Source organism: Ascidiella aspersa, chromosome 1 (assembly GCF_963924565.1).
Source record: "Ascidiella aspersa chromosome 1, kaAscAspe10.2, whole genome shotgun sequence".
Lineage (NCBI taxonomy): Eukaryota > Metazoa > Chordata > Ascidiacea > Phlebobranchia > Ascidiidae > Ascidiella > Ascidiella aspersa.
In genome coordinates this window covers 13,144,999-13,158,540 of record NC_139447.1, presented here as the reverse complement: position 1 = coordinate 13,158,540, position 13,542 = coordinate 13,144,999, and the positions used below count along the sequence as shown (strand labels likewise).

Here is a 13,542-nt window from a genome sequence, read left to right as displayed (position 1 = left end):
TAATTTAAGTTATTCAGAACATTTAGTTATTAAGGTAGGACAAACTATTCTTATTCAGCACAAGGAAAATGTTTGTTTCCAAAATTAGTGTGTTATAAATACATATGGTTCTTATTATGTCAAATCACAGTCGGGTTCCTCGTTAGTATAGTGGACAGTATCCCCGCCTGTCACGCGGGAGACCGGGGTTCGATTCCCCGACGGGGAGGTTATTTTTTTGTCACGTAAATTAATATTCTGCTTTGGTTTGAAACTTTGATTTGATTTAGTTTTGACTACAAATACCTATCAATCCTCGTTATTTTCTTCAGTATTCTACATATGAACCCTTGTTACAGTAAAAAAAAAACAGACAAATGAAAATACAATTGTCTAAAGTACCACCTTGCTTTTATTGTCAAAAACGAGGGCTCGTCCGGGATTTGAACCCGGGACCTCTCACCCTCAAAGCGAGAATCATACCCCTAGACAAACGAGCCAGATGCCAAAATAGTTAATGAGGTTCTGATTTGCAATAAGTGTTACAGTCATGTCATTTTTTTTCGATCCAAGTCGATAAAATGTCAGAAAAGTCTTATCAGTGTTTCTGTTTCCTCCACCAACGCACATAAGACGGTTAATCATTAGACAATCAAGTGATTGAATGTCAATATATTTCTAAAGTCTATGCTGAATTGATTCGAAATTTTTTAAGCAAAACAATTAACAAAACTCGCAAATAATCCCGAAGTAATACCTTGTTGATTTATTTAAAATATTAGGGCTCGTCCGGGATTTGAACCCGGGACCTCTCGCACCCTAAGCGAGAATCATACCCCTAGACCAACGAGCCAGCTGCCAAAATTGGTTAATGAGGTTACAATTTTCAATAAGTGTTACAGTCATGTCATTTTTTTTTCGATCCAAGTCGATAAAATGTTAGAAAAGTCTTACCAGTGTTGCTGTTTAATCCATTACCGCACTTAAGACGGTTGATCATGAGATAATCAAAGTGATTGAATGTCAATATACTTCTAAAGTCTATGCTGAATTGATTCGAAATTTTTTAAGCAAAACAATTAACAAAACTCGCAAATAATCCCGAAGTAATACCTTGTTGATTTATTTAAAAGTTTAGGGCTCGTCCGGGATTGGAACCCGAGACCTCTTGCACCCTAAGCGAGAATCATACACCTAGACCAACGAGCCATTACGCTGTAACATATTGAAATAAGTTTTTTATTTTGATTAAATATTACAATCCTGTCTTTATTTAAAATACGTTTCAAAATTCTTGATAATCTTGTTTTTCAATTGGAAGTCAATTAACCCATTTTGAGAACATTGGTTTGTTAGGTTTGTTTTCATTTTTAACGCTATTAAACACGATAGATATAATTTAAGTTGTTCAGAACATTTAGTTATTAAGGTGGGACAAACTATTCTTATTCAGCACAAGGAAAATGTTTGTTTCCAAAATTAGTGTGTTATAAATACATATGGTTCTTATTATGTCAAATCACAGTCGGGTTCCTCGTTAGTATAGTGGACAGTATCCCCCCCTGTCACGCGGGAGACCGGGGTTCGATTCCCCGACGGGGAGGTTATTTTTTTGTCATGTAAATTAATATTCTGCTTTGGTTTGAAACTTTGATTTGATTTAGTTTTGACTACAAATACCTATCAATCCTCGTTATTTTCTTTAGTATTCTACATATGAACCCTTGTTACAGTAAAAGAAAAAAACAGACAAATGAAAATACAATTGTCTAAAGTACCACCTTGCTTTTATTGTCAAAAACGAGGGCTCGTCCGGGATTTGAAGCCGGGACCTCTCTCACCCAAAGCGAGAATCATACCCCTAGACCAACGAGCCAGATGCTAAAATAGTTAATGAGGTTCTGATTTGCAATAAGTGTTACAGTCATGTCATTTTTTTCGATCCAAGTCGATAAAATGTCAGAAAAGTCTTATCAGTGTTTCTGTTTCCTCCACTAACGCACATAAGACGGTTAATCATTAGACAATCAAGTGATTGAATGTCAATACATTTCTAAAGTCTATGCTGAATTGATTCGAAATTTTTTAAGCAAAACAATTAACAAAACTCGCAAATAATCCCCGAAGTAATACCTTGTTGATTTATTTAAAAGATTAGGGCTCGTCCGGGATTTGAACCCGGGACCTCTCGCACCCTAAGCGAGAATCATACCCCTAGACCAACGAGCCAGCTGCCAAAATTGGTTAATGAGGTTACAATTTTCAATAAGTGTTACAGTCATGTCATTTTTTTTTCGATCCAAGTCGATAAAATGTTAGAAAAGTCTTACCAGTGTTGCTGTTTAATCCACTACCGCACTTAAGACGGTTGATCATGAGATAATCAAAGTGATTGAATGTCAATATACTTCTAAAGCAGTGTTTCCCAAACTTTTTTTCTCGCGTACCATTTTGAGCTTTTGTACAGTGTTCATGTACCACCTAAGTTACATCTGACTAGAATATCTCAAACTATACCTATTTTAGCATATAGATAAGAAAATGAGCATGTAGCTGTATTAGAGTTTGGAGGGGTATGGGTCCGTGTAAATGAGTCTTCATTTATATAATTGCCAAGATGAATCGACCACACTCCTACAAGATTTGAGATGGCCTGTCTTCGTAAGGCCAGACAGGTCCAATTCTTTCCTTTAGTTCAGATACATGAACAGTCAATTTTCCTGTCTGAGTAGAAGCTATAAAAGCCTCTATCTCTGCACTAGGCAGTACTGGGTGATACTGGTTGATACTATTTTTTATTCGATTGTGTCACTATACTTATTGGCGAAAATATTTCTAAAATGCACAGGAAATATTGACGTAGATATTCTTACAATTTTCAATAATAAATCACGTGACAACAAGGCGTGGTCTAAACCTTTTTCTCTCGACTCTTATGGACGGAAATAATATTTTTGTCCAAATATGGCTTGAACAAAAGCGCTTCGATCTACATTGCGACGTAACTGGCGTTCGATTCTAAAATAATGGATTGTTGACAATAAGGCGAATTTCAAAACAAAGCGCTCACATTAAACGGATATACGTAACATCACATTCAGCTCTGACGCATAAAAATTGGTGTAACAAGGCATTCGTTGCAAGAAATCTACGTAACGGAATTTTACCGAAAACTTTCCGCTTATCGTTTGCACATTGGCTGCAAGGAGTGACGTAAACATTACATATGGTTACAAAGAATTTAGGCCATAGATTTTTACTGAAAATTTTCCGTTACGACACATCGATTAAAACAAAAATTCTCTGTGTAAACACAATATGACAAAATGGCTTCTACAAATATTCCCACGCTAGATTTTGGAACAGCTTGCATATTAAAAGCTGGTTATTTGTTTGTGAAATGTGTGTGGACTCGTGGACGCGAAAATTGTTCGATCACATAACGCATTTGCGCAATTGTTTTAGTCAGATTCCTGATTCCTCGAGAAAGTTTTCTCTTTGGTGCCTGAATTAGCAACCGAGGACTTTGATGTCAGCGTTCGCTGAGTTGCTCGAAATTGTTGTGTGCTTGACACACCATTGCATTGCTGTGGATTGAGCTTTTCAGGCGATCTGTGCGGCAGCAGGGGAAACTCCCTGTTTGGTGCGTTGTAATTTTGACGTCACCGGAAAGCCATTCATTGTGCGCTGCGCTGTGCTGTGACCTTTCGCTGTCCAACGTGCTTTTGTATTCTGAAAAATGCGAAATATTTTTCGGCAGATGTGTGTTCGTATGTCTTGAACATTTTTATTGCAACACTTCAAACTTAGGTTATTAACATTTTGGTTATAGACACACATATTTTTTATACTTATATATATATAGGCGCGACAGGTTACACTTAAAGTTTGAGACAATTAATTATTGCAATATATTCATTTAAATTTATATTCTTTGCGATTCATACAATGACATATACTTTATAGCGATTACATGGTTATTTAATTTACATTATACGCGATACATAGAGTAACTTATACATAATGGTAACATTTTTACATTTCTTCGCTTCAAAAGCGATACATACAATGATTATAGTTATAACAATTTTGCAACAAGTGAACATTTGTGGGGCATTTCGCGAGCAACGTGCATTTTCATTGAAATTGGTTATCGTCATTCGACTGGCTAGTCGAAGTTTATCATAACTTCATTTTGGCGTGGCAACTCTAGGGTTTGTGAAGTAGGACAGGCGTTGTTGGAAATTCTATCCAGCTATTTTGTAATTGCGACCGCATATAGGTCTTGGTCGGATAAGGGGATTTTCTTATCGTGGAAATGGTAGAATTAACCACCATGATATATTTAGGGTCAACGTAGCAACAACACGTTAGCGATGAAAACTCGTGACCTAGCAAGCTATAGGATATTTGACGTTACCGAATATCATTGGTAACTTGCGGAATACATTTATAGCACTCGCTGAGAACTAATGCGTATGCTATGTATTCTTTTGAAAAGATAAGTGAAATTTATCTGGAAACGTAGAATTTTTGCTTTACATTTCGCTTGGAGGGATTAAGTACCGGCGTTGAAAAGCGATAACTTACGGAAACACCGCTAATGGGTTTTGTCGGTTGCTAGCTTACCAACATATTCAAAAGCGATCGAGTGGCAACTAAGCCTTGTAAGCCAGGCACGCCTTGGGCGTAAGTTTACAGATGAACAAGCTACTTTTTAGGTAGGGTCAAGTGTCTTAACGCGTACTGGCAATCCGTGTTAAAATAGTAAGCTTTTGCGAGTGAGTTTCACAAAATGGTTCATGAGATATAATATATTAGACGTATAGAAGTGTACACTTAAAATTAGTCATTTTGACTGGCTTGCGTTTTATAAGTAGATGCGAATCCGTTTATAGAAACGCTGTTTGTTTTAGGAAGGGAAAATGCGGTTGGAAACGAGTTCAGTTTCCACGTAGAGTGCCGTTACGGAAGTTGTTTGATTTACGCCTATTTAATTGGGGTTGCATTTGAAAAGCACGAAGGCAAGCGATGCATTGAAAATATTTACATAAAACATTTAACACATTACGAACGCGAGTAGGGTTTTATCCCTAAAGTCGTGTTTGTAGACTTACACGAGTTGAAGCATATTTTTCGCTTGTGAATGACATCACTATGCTTTTACGAAGTATTTCCGCTACGCGTGCTTTGACGCGGGCAAAATTTGGACACATTTAAATGGCTCAAAAATGTCGCATAAACAATTTACAGACCTTTCGGTCGGTATTTTAATAATTATATATATATATATTAAAAGTATAATAGATTTTCACCTGATAAACTAGGCAGAATCAGTTATTGTGAAATCCATAATTCCGTTTCGTTTTCCATGATTCCAAACAGTGGTGATGTCTTTATCGGCAACGCTTGTTTGTATTTCGTGTTTCGAATTCCAAGCAAATGCTTTGCTGACGCTATGGAGCGTCTCTTCACGTATCTTTCGATGAGATTAATTTCTTCTAAAGCTGGCTTCTTGCAAGTTCCAAACATGACAGTTTTTAGGCGGCCGTTTGTAGGTGGTCCATACAGATTTAGGCACATATTTTTTCTTTGAGCTTCGTTTCTTCAGTCTTCTTGGGAAAGTAGTTTGCAGGTGGTTCGTTCCTCACACGCGGGCATCAATTTTGGAGGGGTATGGGTCCGTGTAAATGAGTCTTCATTTATATAATTGCCAAGATGAATCGACCACACTCCTACAAGATTTGAGATGGCCTGTCTTCGTAAGGCCAGACAGGTCCAATTCTTTCCTTTAGTTCAGATACATGAACAGTCAATTTTGCTGTCTGAGTAGAAGCTATAAAAGCCTCTATCTCTGCACTAGGCAGTACTGGGTGATACTGGTTGATACTATTTTTTATTCGATTGTGTCACTATACTTATTGGCGAAAATATTTCTAAAATGCACAGGAAATATTGACGTAGATATTCTTACAATTTTCAATAATAAATCACGTGACAACAAGGCGTGGTCTAAACCTTTTTCTCTCGACTCTTATGGACGGAAATAATATTTTTGTCCAAATATGGCTTGAACAAAAGCGCTTCGATCTACATTGCGACGTAACTGGCGTTCGATTCTAAAATAATGGATTGTTGACAATAAGGCGAATTTCAAAACAAAGCGCTCACATTAAACGGATATACGTAACATCACATTCAGCTCTGACGCATAAAAATTGGTGTAACAAGGCATTCGTTGCAAGAAATCTACGTAACGGAATTTTACCGAAAACTTTCCGCTTATCGTTTGCACATTGGCTGCAAGGAGTGACGTAAACATTACATATGGTTACAAAGAATTTAGGCCATAGATTTTTACTGAAAATTTTCCGTTACGACACATCGATTAAAACAAAAATTCTCTGTGTAAACACAATATGACAAAATGGCTTCTACAAGTTTAACAAATGTCATTCCACGAAGACATAAAAGCCATAAATTAAACAAAACACAGCAAATAGTTTTTATGCGATGGATGTAGTTGTTTTTTCTCGACCAGCTGGTTGAGATGTCGTCGGGAGTAAGCTTGGTTTCATAGCTGAATTAGCAAGCGCCTTCATACAAACAACATATTGCGGAACAGCTTCTCTATTGTGTTCAATAGCTATAAACCCGTAGTTTATGTAGCCTAAGTCAGGCTGTACTTTCGTTTAGACATGTTACTAGTATAGTTAAATTAAACAAAATTAAATTATCACACTATTCCTCTATTTTAAAAGAAATTACAGTAGTTCAATATGATTGAAATATCATTATACATATGGCAATACTACACTGCTGCTCTTCAGTTTATTACTACATACATATTAAACCAGCTAACAATTAACGTTTTATTATCTTCCACAAGCTAAGTGTTACGTCATAAACGTGCGAAACCTCAAATTGAAGGTAATTACAACGCAACATTGCAAATACCCAATCTGAAAGTTTTAAAAGTTGAAAGTTTTCGCAAGTTTATACATATGCTTCAAAAATTTTTTTTTTTCAAGTTTTCGCAGATTTATACGTAGTCGCGTACCACCTGAAAGACTCTCGCGTACCACCGGTGGTACGGGTACCACAGTTTGGGAACCACTGTTCTAAAGTCTATGCTGAATTGATTCGAAATTTTTTAAGCAAAACAATTAACAAAACTCGCAAATAATCCCGAAGTAATACCTTGTTGATTTATTTAAAAGATTAGGGCTCGTCCGGGATTTGAACCCGGGACCTCTCGCACCCTAAGCGAGAATCATACCCCTAGACCAACGAGCCAGCTGGCAAAATTGGTTAATGAGGTTACAATTTTCAATAAGTGTTACAGTCATGTCATTTTTTTTTCGATCCAAGTCGATAAAATGTTAGAAAAGTCTTACCAGTGTTGCTGTTTAATCCACTACCGCAATTAAGACGATTGATCATGAGATAATCAAAGTGATTGAATGTCAATATACTTCTAAAGTCTATGCTGAATTGATTCGAAATTTTTTAAGCAAAACAATTAACAAAACTCGCAAATAATCCCGAAGTAATACCTTGTTGATTTATTTAAAAGATTAGGGCTCGTCCGGGATTGGAACCCGAAACCTCTTGCACCCTAAGCGAGAATCATACACCTAGACCAACGAGCCATTACGCTGTAACATATTGAAATAAGTTTTTTATTTTGATTAAATATTACAATCCTGTCTTTATTTAAAATACGTTTCAAAATTCTTGATAATCTTGTTTTTCAATTGGAAGTCAATTAACCCATTTTGAGAACATTGGTTTGTTAGGTTTGTTTTCGTTTTTAACGCTATTAAACACGATAGATATAATTTAAGTTGTTCAGAACATTTAGTTATTAAGGTGGGACAAACTATTCTTATTCAGCACAAGGAAAATGTTTGTTTCCAAAATTAGTGTGTTATAAATACATATGGTTCTTATTATGTCAAATCACAGTCGGGTTCCTCGTTAGTATAGTGGTCAGTTTCCCCGCCTGTCACGCGGGAGACCGGGGTTCGATTCCCCGACGGGGAGGTTATTTTTTTGTCATGTAAATTAATATTCTGCTTTGGTTTGAAACTTTGATTTGATTTAGTTTTGACTACAAATACCTATCAATCCTCGTTATTTTCTTTAGTATTCTACATATGAATCCTTGTTACAGTAAAAAAAAACAGACAAATGAAAATACAATTGTCTAAAGTTCAACCTTGCTTTTATTGTCAAAAACGAGGGCTCGTCCGGGATTTGAACCCGGGACCTCTCGCACCCAAAGCGAGAATCATACCCCTAGACCAACGAGCCAGATGCCAAAATAGTTAATGAGGTTCTGATTTGCAATAAGTGTTACAGTCATGTCATTTTTTTTCGATCCAAGTCGATAAAATGGCAGAAAAGTCTTATCAGTGTTTCTGTTTCCTCCACTAACGCACATAAGACGGTTAATCATTAGACAACCAAGTGATTGAATATCAATATATTTCTAAAGTCTATGCTGAATTGATTCGAAATTTTTTAAGCAAAACAATTAACAAAACTCGCAAATAAACCCCGAAGTAATACCTTGTTGATTTATTTAAAAGATTAGGGCTCGTCCGGGATTTGAACCCGGGACCTCTCGCACCCTAAGCGAGAATCATACCCCTAGACCAACGAGCCAGGTGCCAAAATTGGTTAATGAGGTTACAATTTTCAATAAGTGTTACAGTCATGTCATTTTTTTTCGATCCAAGTCGATAAAATGTCAGAAAAGTCTTATCAGTGTTTCTGTTTAATCCACTACCGCACTTAAGACGGTTGATCATGAGATAATCAAAGTGATTGAATGTCAATATATTTCTAAAGTCTATGCTGAATTGATTCGAAATTTTTTAAGCAAAACAATTAACAAAACTCGCAAATAATCCCCGAAGTAATACCTTGTTGATTTATTTAAAAGATTAGGGCTCGTCCGGGATTTGAACCCGCGACCTCTCGCACCCTAAGCGAGAATCATACCCCTAGACCAACGAGCCAGCTGCCAAAATTGGTTAATGAGGTTACAATTTTCAATAAGTGTTACAGTCATGTCATTTTTTTTTCTTTCCAAGTCGATAAAATGTTAGAAAAGTCTTACCAGTGTTCCTGTTTAATCCACTACCGCACTTAAGACGGTTGATCATGAGATAATCAAAGTGATTGAATGTCAATATACTTCTAAAGTCTATGCTGAATTGATTCGAAATTTTTTAAGCAAAACAATTAACAAAACTCGCAAATAATCCCGAAGTAATACCTTGTTGATTTATTTAAAAGATTAGGGCTCGTCCGGGATTGGAACCCGAGTGACCTCTTGCACCCTAAGCGAGAATCATACACCTAGACCAACGAGCCATTACGCTGTAACATATTGAAATAAGTTTTTTATTTTGATTAAATATTACAATCCTGTCTTTATTAAAATACGTTTCAAAATTCTTGATAATCTTGTTTTTCAATTGGAAGTCAATTAATCCATTTTGAGAACATTGGTTTGTTAGGTTTGTTTTCGTTTTTAACGCTATTAAACACGATAGATATAATTTAAGTTGTTCAGAACATTTAGTTATTAAGGTGGGACAAACTATTCTTATTCAGCACAAGTAAAATGTTTGTTTTCAAAATTAGTGTGTTATAAATAGATATGGTTCTTATTATGTCAAATCACAGTCGGGTTCCTCGTTAGTATAGTGGTCAGTATCCCCGCCTGTCACGCGGGAGACCGGGGTTCGATTCCCCGACGGGGAGGTTATTTTTTTGTCAAGTAAATTAATATTCTGCTTTGGTTTGAAACTTTGATTTGATTTAGTTTTGACTACAAATACCTATCAATCCTCGTTATTTTCTTTAGTATTCTACATATGAATCCTTGTTACAGTAAAAAAAAAACAGACAAATGAAAATACAATTGTCTAAAGTTCAACCTTGCTTTTATTGTCAAAAACGAGGGCTCGTCCGGGATTTGAACCCGGGACCTCTCGCACCCAAAGCGAGAATCATACCCCTAGACCAACGAGCCAGATGCCAAAATAGTTAATGAGGTTCTGATTTGCAATAAGTGTTACAGTCATGTCATTTTTTTTCGATCCAAGTCGATAAAATGGCAGAAAAGTCTTATCAGTGTTTCTGTTTCCTCCACTAACGCACATAAGACGGTTAATCATTAGACAACCAAGTGATTGAATATCAATATATTTCTAAAGTCTATGCTGAATTGATTCGAAATTTTTTAAGCAAAACAATTAACAAAACTCGCAAATAAACCCCGAAGTAATACCTTGTTGATTTATTTAAAAGATTAGGGCTCGTCCGGGATTTGAACCCGGGACCTCTCGCACCCTAAGCGAGAATCATACCCCTAGACCAACGAGCCAGGTGCCAAAATTGGTTAATGAGGTTACAATTTTCAATAAGTGTTACAGTCATGTCATTTTTTTTCGATCCAAGTCGATAAAATGTCAGAAAAGTCTTATCAGTGTTTCTGTTTAATCCACTACCGCACTTAAGACGGTTGATCATGAGATAATCAAAGTGATTGAATGTCAATATATTTCTAAAGTCTATGCTGAATTGATTCGAAATTTTTTAAGCAAAACAAATAACAAAACTCGCAAATAATCCCCGAAGTAATACCTTGTTGATTTATTTAAAAGATTAGGGCTCGTCCGGGATTTGAACCCGCGACCTCTCGCACCCTAAGCGAGAATCATACCCCTAGACCAACGAGCCAGCTGCCAAAATTGGTTAATGAGGTTACAATTTTCAATAAGTGTTACAGTCATGTCATTTTTTTTTCTTTCCAAGTCGATAAAATGTTAGAAAAGTCTTACCAGTGTTCCTGTTTAATCCACTACCGCACTTAAGACGGTTGATCATGAGATAATCAAAGTGATTGAATGTCAATATACTTCTAAAGTCTATGCTGAATTGATTCGAAATTTTTTAAGCAAAACAATTAACAAAACTCGCAAATAATCCCGAAGTAATACCTTGTTGATTTATTTAAAAGATTAGGGCTCGTCCGGGATTGGAACCCGAGTGACCTCTTGCACCCTAAGCGAGAATCATACACCTAGACCAACGAGCCATTACGCTGTAACATATTGAAATAAGTTTTTTATTTTGATTAAATATTACAATCCTGTCTTTATTAAAATACGTTTCAAAATTCTTGATAATCTTGTTTTTCAATTGGAAGTCAATTAATCCATTTTGAGAACATTGGTTTGTTAGGTTTGTTTTCGTTTTTAACGCTATTAAACACGATAGATATAATTTAAGTTGTTCAGAACATTTAGTTATTAAGGTGGGACAAACTATTCTTATTCAGCACAAGTAAAATGTTTGTTTTCAAAATTAGTGTGTTATAAATAGATATGGTTCTTATTATGTCAAATCACAGTCGGGTTCCTCGTTAGTATAGTGGTCAGTATCCCCGCCTGTCACGCGGGAGACCGGGGTTCGATTCCCCGACGGGGAGGTTATTTTTTTGTCAAGTAAATTAATATTCTGCTTTGGTTTGAAACTTTGATTTGATTTAGTTTTGACTACAAATACCTATCAATCCTCGTTATTTTCTTTAGTATTCTACATATGAATCCTTGTTACAGTAAAAAAAAACAGACAAATGAAAATACAATTGTCTAAAGTACAACCTTGCTTTTATTGTCAAAAACGAGGGCTCGTCCGGGATTTGAACCCGGGACCTCTCGCACCCAAAGCGAGAATCATACCCCTAGACCAACGAGCCAGATGCCAAAATAGTTAATGAGGTTCTGATTTGCAATAAGTGTTACAGTCATGTCATTTTTTTTCGATCCAAGTCGATAAAATGGCAGAAAAGTCTTATCAGTGTTTCTGTTTCCTCCACTAACGCACATAAGACGGTTAATCATTAGACAACCAAGTGATTGAATGTCAATATATTTCTAAAGTCTATGCTGAATTGATTCGAAATTTTTTAAGCAAAACAATTAACAAAACTCGCAAATAAACCCCGAAGTAATACCTTGTTGATTTATTTAAAAGATTAGGGCTCGTCCGGGATTTGAACCCGGGACCTCTCGCACCCTAAGCGAGAATCATACCCCTAGACCAACGAGCCAGGTGCCAAAATTGGTTAATGAGGTTACAATTTTCAATAAGTGTTACAGTCATGTCATTTTTTTTCGATCCAAGTCGATAAAATGTCAGAAAAGTCTTATCAGTGTTTCTGTTTAATCCACTACCGCACTTAAGACGGTTGATCATGAGATAATCAAAGTGATTGAATGTCAATATATTTCTAAAGTCTATGCTGAATTGATTCGAAATTTTTTAAGCAAAACAATTAACAAAACTCGCAAATAATCCCCGAAGTAATACCTTGTTGATTTATTTAAAAGATTAGGGCTCGTCCGGGATTTGAACCCGGGACCTCTCGCACCCTAAGCGAGAATCATACCCCTAGACCAGTGGTTCCCAAACTGTGGTACGCGTACCACCGGTGGTACGCGAGAGTCTTTCAGGTGGTACGCGACTAACTTCAGCATACGTATAAATTTCGAAAACGTTCAACTTTTTAAACTTTCAGATTGGGTAATTTGCCGTGCTGCGTTTTAGTTACCTTTAACTTGAGGTTTCGCACGTTTATGACGTAACACTTATCTTGTTCAAGATAATAAAACGCTAATTGTTAGCTGGTTTAATATATATGTAGTAATAAACTAATAGTGAGCGGTGTAGTTGTAGTATGTATCGACCAGCTGGTGAAGATAAAACAACTATCGCATTGAACCTTGGGTTTTGTTTAATTTATGGCTTCTTTGTCTTCCTGGTATGGCGTTTGGTAAAGTTTAATTCTGCTTACTTATTTTGTATAATATGCTAAAATAGTTAAAGCAGCGGTTCGCGGTTCTTAACCGGGGGAGGGGGGGGTGGGGGGCGCGCCCCCCTAGGGGTGCGCCCAGGAATTCTAAGGGGGGCGCGAGCTCGACTTTATATATTTTTAATTTTTGCAGTGATTTTAATGGTTTCGTTTGGGTTAGGCATAATTCCTACATACAAACTCTGTTTTTTGCCAACTTTAACATTAAAACTGCAAAAATTTTCGCGCTGCGCGCGAATCTTATAGTTCCCTTTTAGAAAATCCATGGTATCACCGTCCTATTAAATTAACTTCTAGATAAACGATAAAAGCTATCGCCCTTTCGGACTATTTTTCATCCATATTTTATATATGATAACAGGCTATAGCAACCGGGGGAGTCGAAATTTTTTTGCGCGAAACTATATTGTTTTTGCAATATTGCCGTTGTATTGTGTGTCGTTACATCTTTTGAAACACGATAACGCAATGTTTAATATTTGCGCTTGACATTTTTTGCGCTCGACATAATAACTCTTACAACTGTGGAGTAAATGCCCTCGCAACACGTTTGTCAAAATCAGCTCGATAAAATCAATGTGTCGAGCTCGCGCAATTTGTTGCGTGCCCAATGCGAAACGCCTCTTCGGTTGCAGTTTAGCCAATTCGACCAACTAAAACTCAAAATT

The 13,542-nt window shown here is 36.5% G+C and overlaps 14 non-coding genes across 14 annotated transcripts; 3 read left to right on the top strand and 11 right to left on the bottom strand.

The window, feature by feature from the left end:
• Positions 1 to 136: 136 nt before the first annotated feature.
• Positions 137 to 208, top strand: Trnad-guc (transfer RNA aspartic acid (anticodon GUC)). Its single transcript has one exon. It is a non-coding gene; the product is annotated as a tRNA-Asp (tRNA).
• A 552-nt stretch (positions 209 to 760) lies between these two features.
• Positions 761 to 832, bottom strand: Trnap-agg (transfer RNA proline (anticodon AGG)). Its single transcript has one exon. It is a non-coding gene; the product is annotated as a tRNA-Pro (tRNA).
• A 1,304-nt stretch (positions 833 to 2,136) lies between these two features.
• Trnap-agg (transfer RNA proline (anticodon AGG)) lies at positions 2,137 to 2,208 on the bottom strand. Its single transcript has one exon. It is a non-coding gene; the product is annotated as a tRNA-Pro (tRNA).
• A 4,995-nt stretch (positions 2,209 to 7,203) lies between these two features.
• Positions 7,204 to 7,275, bottom strand: Trnap-agg (transfer RNA proline (anticodon AGG)). Its single transcript has one exon. It is a non-coding gene; the product is annotated as a tRNA-Pro (tRNA).
• A 948-nt stretch (positions 7,276 to 8,223) lies between these two features.
• Positions 8,224 to 8,295, bottom strand: Trnap-ugg (transfer RNA proline (anticodon UGG)). The gene has a single exon. It is a non-coding gene; the product is annotated as a tRNA-Pro (tRNA).
• A 282-nt stretch (positions 8,296 to 8,577) lies between these two features.
• Positions 8,578 to 8,649, bottom strand: Trnap-agg (transfer RNA proline (anticodon AGG)). Its single transcript has one exon. It is a non-coding gene; the product is annotated as a tRNA-Pro (tRNA).
• A 284-nt stretch (positions 8,650 to 8,933) lies between these two features.
• Positions 8,934 to 9,005, bottom strand: Trnap-agg (transfer RNA proline (anticodon AGG)). Its single transcript has one exon. It is a non-coding gene; the product is annotated as a tRNA-Pro (tRNA).
• A 679-nt stretch (positions 9,006 to 9,684) lies between these two features.
• Trnad-guc (transfer RNA aspartic acid (anticodon GUC)) lies at positions 9,685 to 9,756 on the top strand. Its single transcript has one exon. It is a non-coding gene; the product is annotated as a tRNA-Asp (tRNA).
• Positions 9,757 to 9,955: 199 nt separating this feature from the next.
• On the bottom strand, positions 9,956 to 10,027 carry Trnap-ugg (transfer RNA proline (anticodon UGG)). The gene has a single exon. It is a non-coding gene; the product is annotated as a tRNA-Pro (tRNA).
• Positions 10,028 to 10,309: 282 nt separating this feature from the next.
• On the bottom strand, positions 10,310 to 10,381 carry Trnap-agg (transfer RNA proline (anticodon AGG)). The gene has a single exon. It is a non-coding gene; the product is annotated as a tRNA-Pro (tRNA).
• A 284-nt stretch (positions 10,382 to 10,665) lies between these two features.
• Trnap-agg (transfer RNA proline (anticodon AGG)) lies at positions 10,666 to 10,737 on the bottom strand. Its single transcript has one exon. It is a non-coding gene; the product is annotated as a tRNA-Pro (tRNA).
• A 679-nt stretch (positions 10,738 to 11,416) lies between these two features.
• Positions 11,417 to 11,488, top strand: Trnad-guc (transfer RNA aspartic acid (anticodon GUC)). Its single transcript has one exon. It is a non-coding gene; the product is annotated as a tRNA-Asp (tRNA).
• A 198-nt stretch (positions 11,489 to 11,686) lies between these two features.
• Trnap-ugg (transfer RNA proline (anticodon UGG)) lies at positions 11,687 to 11,758 on the bottom strand. Its single transcript has one exon. It is a non-coding gene; the product is annotated as a tRNA-Pro (tRNA).
• A 282-nt stretch (positions 11,759 to 12,040) lies between these two features.
• On the bottom strand, positions 12,041 to 12,112 carry Trnap-agg (transfer RNA proline (anticodon AGG)). Its single transcript has one exon. It is a non-coding gene; the product is annotated as a tRNA-Pro (tRNA).
• Between the last annotated feature and the right edge of the window lie 1,430 nt (positions 12,113 to 13,542).